The following is an 8,107-nucleotide window of genomic DNA, read 5'->3' on the forward strand; positions in this document are numbered from 1 at the left end:
AGGGAATACTTACTGAAAGCTTTGTAAATCCCTCTTCCTTTCCAAATGATTTTGGTCATGATAATGATACTTATTAAGGTTACAAGTTCTAGTCATTGCAAAACAAAGCAAAGCTATTTAAAGACTGATGAAATGAAGATAATTTGTGATTCTTAAGTATCTTATTGACATGTATTGAAATTCTAGACTAGTTATCTTAGTATTATATTATCCAAATTTTATCTTTAATGTATGTCATTTTATATATCCGCACAACACCCATATGATAAAAATGTGCCAAAATATATATGAGGGGATCATCATTTGAGCTTAATTGCCCACACATTTTCTGCATACTCAGATACTTATGTCTGCTTATAGCTAGAATAAACTCATTAGCTTATAAATTTAGAGCTTCTAACTGCCTTGCAAGGGAGAAATAGTCTCTCAGTGAGCCTGGTAACACTGATTTGTGATTAATTGTTTTACTTAGTTGATTCGTCTATGATCACAGTTCAACAAAAATGTCACATTCGCTTAGCAGTGTTAATTCCATTTATCTCGTGCACATTTAGAAAACTGCCTTGTCATCAGTGTAGTATGAATATGTCTAAATAAGATAGTTATTAAAAGATTTATTTCCGGCTGGGCGCGGTGGCTCATGCCTGTAATCCCAGCACTTTAGGAGGATGAGGCGGGAGGATCACTTGAGGTCAGGAGTTCAAGAACAGCCTGGCCAACATGGCGAAACCCCATCTCTACTGAAAATACAAAAAAATTTGCCGGGTATGGTGGCGGGCGCCTGTAGTCTCAGCTACTTGGGAGCCTGAGGCAGGAGAATTGCTTGAACCTGGGAGGCAGAGGTTGCAGTGAGCTGAGATCACACCACTGCTCTCCAGCCCGGGCAACAGAGCGAGACTCCATCTCAAAAAATAAAAAATAAAAATAAAAATAAATAAAGATTTATTTCCACTGGGAGTATGGCCATTTAAAAACGTCCTAAGGGCTGGGTGTGCGGGCTCATGTCTGTAATACCAGCACTTTGGGAGCCTGAGGAGGGCAGATCACCTGAGGTCAGGAGTTCGAGACCAGCCTGGCCAACATGGCAAAACCCCACCTCTATTAAAAATACAAAAATTAGCCAGGCATGGTGGTGTGCACCTGTAATCCCAGCTACTTGGGGGGCTGAGGCAGGAAAATCGCTTGAACCCAGGAGGCGGAGGTCGCAGTGAGCCAAGATGGTGCCACTGCACTCCAGCCTGGGCAACAGAGTGAGACTCTGTCTCATAAATAAATAAATGTATGTTGTGGGCTGAACGGGAATGAAGGTGGGCAGGCACTTATTAAACCTTAACCCCTTTTAAGCTCTTTTAATATGAGAGTCAATACTTAAAAGTCAAAAATAAAATTATATATTAGGAAAAATTAAAAGCATAGAATCAAGCAATACTGAGGGAAACCACTGCTCTTACAGACCTTTAAGACAAAACACTTTAGTATCAGGCCACAACAAAAGTCAGAATAAGAGGAGAAAAAGTCACAGAAGTTGACAAAAAAGCTAAAAAAGAGAGCCATCATCCCCAGCATTTTTAAAAGGAGAGAGCAGAAAATAGTGAGACAACAGTTGAACCTCTGAGGCATGAATCCAAGAAGCTCCAAAAGACACTGGTTATACCATTAAAAGCAAAATTTCCCATAGCTCAGCAAATTAATACCTTAAGATAACCCAGTTTATTAGACAGCAGTCTTATATTAAACAGCACAGCTCCTCACAGAGCAGGGCTAAATCATAGACAGTGCACCCACAGTCAGCAATGTATGGGCTCTTGGCGACTGTATTTATACTCACTCATTCCCACTTTCAATTACATGCAAATTAAGGGGTGGGTTAATGCAAATTGAGGGGTGGCTTATAAAGAACTTTCTAAAAAGAGATGGTAACTTCTGGGTTGTTGCCATGGTGTTTGTAAACTGTCATGGTGCTAATGAGCAATGAGGGCAGCTCAGGATCACTTTAGTTACCATCTGCTGGTTTCTAATGGTTTTTTTCTTTTCATCCTGTCAGGACCAGAAAATAAGGGCTGACAATCTCCTACCTCAGAAAGGTGTATGTTTGCCAAAAGACATATGCTAGAATATTTATAGCAACACTGTGATATCCCCAAACTGGAAACTAATCAAATGACCAACAGGTGCATGGATAGACTAATCAGGGTATATTCACACAATGGAATACTATACAATCTTGATCATCTAGATGTGTATAAGAGACAGGGACAGTGGTTACCTTTATGGGTCTGGGATGCCTGTAATGACTACAAGGGTATTTGAGGGGCCCTTCTGGGGAACTGGTAATTTTCAACTTCTTGAGATGGCTGTTGGTTAGTTAAATAATGTAGTCTGCTTGTAGAAAGTCAGCTGTACACTAATGTGCAATATTCTGTATGTATATTTCAATAAAATGCTTCAAAATGAGCATTTAAGCCAGAAGGCATGATTGCAGTCAAAATATTCTAAGGGCTTATACAAGATCCTAAATTACATTAAATTTTAATTTTATTTCAATGAATATTTAAAATTTTTATTTTAAATTTGAATTCCAAGGATTGTTTACTGAAAATAAAAGAGTAATTAACTTCCAAATCTGTAAAGGGAAAAAATGGAACAAGAAAAAAGAATCTTTAAAATCTAAAAAAGGCAAGAAAAGAAAAAAACCCACAAAGTGGGATGAATAGAATGTACAAAATGGCTGAAAGAAAATCAAATACATTTTTTAAAATCACAATAAATGTGAAACAACTAATGTTAAAATATTATATGATTAAGTTAAGGGAGAAGAAAAGCAAATGCTCTTTGTAATCTCTTTGTAATAGACACATCTAAAACATGAGGACCCATAAAAGGTGAAGGTCAAAGAACAGGGAAAGGTATATCAGGCAAATAATAACCAAAAGAAAGGTGGTGAAACTGCATTCACAACAAGCAAAATAGACCTGAAGGCAAAAAGCATTACTAAAAATAAAGAAGGTTGTCACTATGTAATGATAAAAGGTTCAAGTCACTAGAAGAATATAGCAGTTCTAAACTTGAATTTGCCTAACAACGTAGTTTCAAAAATATAGAGAGCAAAATTTACAGAACTACCAGGAGAAATTGACAAATCTACATTATGGTGGGAGTTTTAAGCACTTTTCTCTATTTTTAGATTGAACAGATAAAAGTTTGACAAGGGTATAGATTTAAACAACACAATTACCAAGCCTAATTTAATGGAATATGTAGGACATAATCCCAATCATTACAGAAGTCTCAACAAGCCCACACAGCATTTTTACAAAATTTGACTACAGACCAGGCCTTAAAACATGTCTGAACATTAAAAATATATATATATATCTCATCAGAGCACATTTTCTGACCACAGTGCATATAAACTGGAACCAATAGAAAATAATAATTAGAGAAAAACACATCTTTGAATGTTTGAAAATGTACTTCTAAATAACTCATGGGTCAATGAAGAAGTAACACATTTTAAAATACAGCTGAATAAAAATGAAAGTACTATGCAACAAAGTGGTATGCAGCCAAATTATCTCATGGGAAATGTGTAGTCTTAAGTGCTTATAAAATGAGAAAAGGCTTCCAAATTGATTCATTAACTGTATAAATGAAGAATTCAGAGACAGAACAACAGAATAAAACTAAAGAAAATATAAGACAGGTAATAAGAAAAATAGGAGCAGAAATGAGTGGACCAGAAAACACTAAACAGAGTCATCTTCGGCAACTCCCTTTTTTTTTGAGAGAGAGAGAGAGAGAGTCTTGTTCTGTTGCCCAGGCTAGGGTGCAGTGGTGCGATCTCAGCTCACTGCAACCTCTGCCTCTGAGGCTCAAGTCATCCTCCTGCCTCAGCTGGGACTACAGGTGCACGCCGCCACACCCGGCCCCTAACTCCTTTCTCTAACTCACACCCAAAACCCATTCTGTCAGCAAATCCTGTTGGCTCTACCTATAGAGTTTGTCCAGAATCTGACCATTTCTTACCACTGAAGTCCAGCCCACCAACACATTACTTGCCTTTAGACTGTGATGCAGGTTTGACCCCTGACAAAGGAAAGTGGGAAGAAAGGAGGATTGGGGAGGAATAGCCTCACATTGCAGCACAGCTCTGAAAAAAACCTCAGCCAGCCAAGTAGGGAGCTCTGGTGCAAAGCTCACCCATGTGTAAAGACTGTCCTGTGCTGGCCATGAATGGTGAGCCATTGTACCACCACTATGCTCAGTCATAGGCTGAGAACTACCTGGGAAGCACATGGCCTTGGCTCAAAAACTGGACAGATCCTAAAGCAACCTACAACTGGAGGCTGTCAGATAATTGCACTCCTTGACTAGTTTCTCCCTTGAAGGGAGATCTGAATGGTGCACCTTCATGTCTGCCATAGTAGCCATTTTTCTTTGATATAATCACACAAGACTCGGGACACTTAGAACAGGGCTTGACAAATTATGACCTGTGAGCCAAATCCAGCCTGCTGCATGTTATTGTAAATAAAGTTTTGTAGGAACACATCCATGCCTCTTCATTTATTGTCCATGGCTGTTTTTGTGCTACAATAACAAAGTTAAGTAGTTGTGACAGAGACAATATGGCCTTCAAAGCCTAAAATATCACCCTTTACAGAAAAAGTTTGCAGATTCCTAATGTGTAAGGCACTGTGGAATCTATGAAGCTATACATTTGTTAGGAAGAGTAAGACGTATGCACAAATCCTTAACAATGCTAGGGCTATCTTATAATTTTTATTCCTTCTACTACATGTAAGCCCTTTGTGTGTATAGAAGGAAGTATTTAAGAAGGGTAGTTCTATGTTCTGATTGAGGCTTTCAGGTTTATTATGACTGCTCTATGGAGAAAGTATTATAGGAAGGCAAAGATAAAAGCAGGGAGAACCGCTAGGAAGTCATTGGTATAGTCTAAGCAAGAAATGATAGTTTGGACTAGGATGATGGTAGAAATGGAAAGATGACATCTTCTGAGATGAGGAAAACTGTAAGAGAAATTGGGCATTGTGGGAATCAAAGATTCATTTTTGACATGTTGAATTTGAGGTATGCCAGTGGAAATATCAAACAGATCATCAGACATAGGAGACTGAAGCTGAGAAATGATCTGGTTGAAGATGTAAATTTGGGAAACGGCATATAGGTAGTATTTCAAGGTAGGACAGGATGGGATCATATAAGGAGAGAACGCAGATGGAGAAGTGTTTCTCACAACCAAGACTTGAGACACCAAATTTCAGATGTTGGAGAGAGGAGGAGAAGTCAGAAAAAGTCCAGGCTAGTGTTTCTAGAGAGAGGGAGTGTGGAATGTTGCTGAGAGTAAGATGAGAATGAAAAGGGTCCACTGCGTTTGACAATATGAAGATTGTGGTGACCTCAAACTTTTTTTTTTAAAAAAAAGAAATTTTTGTGGAATGCTGAGGGACAGAGGCCAGAATGTAGTGGGTTTAAGAGAGAATGAGAAGCAAGGAAGTGAAGATAGCCAGTATAGAGACAACTCTGTTGAGAAACTTTACTGTGACAAGGAGCAAAGAAATAAGGTGGTAGCTGGAGGAGGCTGTGAAGTCAAGGGGAATCCTAGAGTCTTTTTGAAGGCTTTTAAGTAGAGTGGTGACCCCATTATCATTTGAAGAAGATTGAGCATTGTTACTTTCTTTTGCAGAAGAGAACTTACAGAGACAGATCCAGAAGAGAGATGATTAGGGTCTCAACTAAGGCAATGGCAATGAGGATGGCAAGGGGGGAATAGAGGCATTCTTCACTGTATAGAAGCCAGTTACCACAACTTATTTTTGCTGAGATTTATATATGTTAGTCACCCTTCTCTGAGGTGTTTCTTTCTCAAACACATAACTCACTTAGAGTTTTTTTCCTTTTCCTCTAATACTTAAATTAGCATTAAATGTTAGAGATGGAATGAAACTAATAAAAACTAATTCGCCAGTTATAGCCGCACACCATGCAGGCTGCTACATCGCCCTTGTTTGTTTTTTTACTTAGACTTTGGAATCAGAAAGAATGGGCTACCATAGCTGTCTCTTCCACTTTTCTCCTGTATGATGCTGAGCACATTTGTGAGTATTACAGGAGGTAATATTTTAAAAACGTTTCTAGCAACATTTCCACTCTGGTATTGGTGGACTAGGGATTTAGGCAACCCTCTCATTGAAGACAATTATGAAAATTGTGTGTGTGTGTGTGTGTAAGTGTATCAAAGCAATGAAGAATCGTGGGGATCGAGATTCAAAAGTCTAAGAAAAGGCAGAAACTCATAGAAGTGAGTCTGGCATTTGGACAACTTTTCCTCTAAGGCCTCTCTTGATTCCAGAAGAAACATCTAAATGACTGAGAATTCAAGCAGTACTATGATAGCTTCAAGGGGAAAGGGAGTACAAAATCTGCAGTCCAGAGCTCAGCAAGGACAGTAGGGCCTGGCAACTCCACCCCCCAGTCAACTCTTGGTTGGGACTTCAAAACGCTGTAACTCTAGGAATAATGGGAAACCAGAAATAGATTGACCCTTGCAGGATTTAAAGACCAGTTTCTGATAATCTCAGTCATTGAAATGGATCAAGATAATTTCAGATTGCTAGGGACTCTAGTCACTTGCAAAAATGCTCTCTGAGCAGGGCACTTTCATTCTAGGCCTCAAATGATCTTTTGCATTGTTCATATATAGTGTTCATCACTCACTCAAAATTAACCATGTACAAGAGAAAACCAAATGTTGTGAACAAAAACCTAGAAAAGCAACAGAGGCATTTAGAAGGTATTTTTGCCTAGGATCGCAGAAAAAATATTTGTTGGGCCAGGTGCAGTGGTTTATGCCTATAATCCCAGCACTTCGGGTGACTGAGGTGGCAGGATCACTTGAGTCCAAGAGTTCGAGGCTGCAGTAACCTATGATCAGGCTGCATCCCAGCCTGAGTGACAGAGATCCTGTCTCTAAATTATATATATATATAATATATATATATTTTACATGTGTATTATGTATTTTTACATATATTATATATATATATGTTTGTTGGAAGAATGAGTTGTGAGTGTTATTTTTATCATTTTACATATAAGGAAATCAGTACTCAGAAAGGTAAAGCATCCTGCCCAAGGTCACACGGCTACTGAACTGTTGAGCTAGGATTTTATCTAGATTTGTCTGATTCTAAAGCTGTTGATTCTGTTCTCTACAGTGGCAGATTACATATGTTAGCTTATTTAATCTTCACTATATCTTAATGACCTCAGTATTAGTATCATCTTCATTTTATAGATGAGGCAGCTGAGGCTCAGAGAGGTTCGAGATCACACTCCGAGAAACTAGTTGAGCCATGACTCAAATTCAGGTTGATCTCATTTTCAAAGCCTTCACTCTTAACACCACATCACAGGGCTGCATATACACTTAGGTTGCCTTCTGTCAGAGCAGAGCACAACTACAGTGTTTTCATCTCAGGTTTTAGTGTCCAGAAATCTCCTATTCTAACATTATGTACTTTGTCTCTTTTAAGGTGACATCTTCTCCCAATAAATTTACAAGTGGGATTTTATCTTTGAAACTTCCATGTTATAGATGGTGGTTAATAAAACTCTGGACTAGATTTGGGTTTGATTTATGTAACCTCCTCCCTGAGGCTCTGTTGCTTGATCTGCAAAATAGAGCTAATAATACCACCTACCTCATAATGATGTTGTATGAATTAGTGCCTCACAATAGAACTGTTAGCATATCATTATTGTTAATGGTGTTTCTGTTCCTGCTTTACAGAAGGGGAAAGAGAAGAATGAAAGGGGTAAGGCACTTAACTGTTTTATGTTGTGTTCTCCAAGGTTTTACTTGAGGAACAAGTGTGCTTCAGGAACATGAATGGATTTTACTCTTGTTACTCTTTTAGGATAAACTCTAAATACAGTTTTTCTCATTATTTTCCTACTCAATAAACCATTGTTTCTCTCTCTGTTTTTTTTTGTTTGTTTGTTTGTTTTGTTTTGTTTTCCGAAGTCTGTCTCTGTCTCCCAGGCTGGAGTGCAGTGGCACAATCTCGGCTCACTGCAACCTCCG

This window comes from Mandrillus leucophaeus, unplaced genomic scaffold, assembly GCF_000951045.1.
Source record: "Mandrillus leucophaeus isolate KB7577 unplaced genomic scaffold, Mleu.le_1.0 Scaffold834, whole genome shotgun sequence".
Lineage (NCBI taxonomy): Eukaryota > Metazoa > Chordata > Mammalia > Primates > Cercopithecidae > Mandrillus > Mandrillus leucophaeus.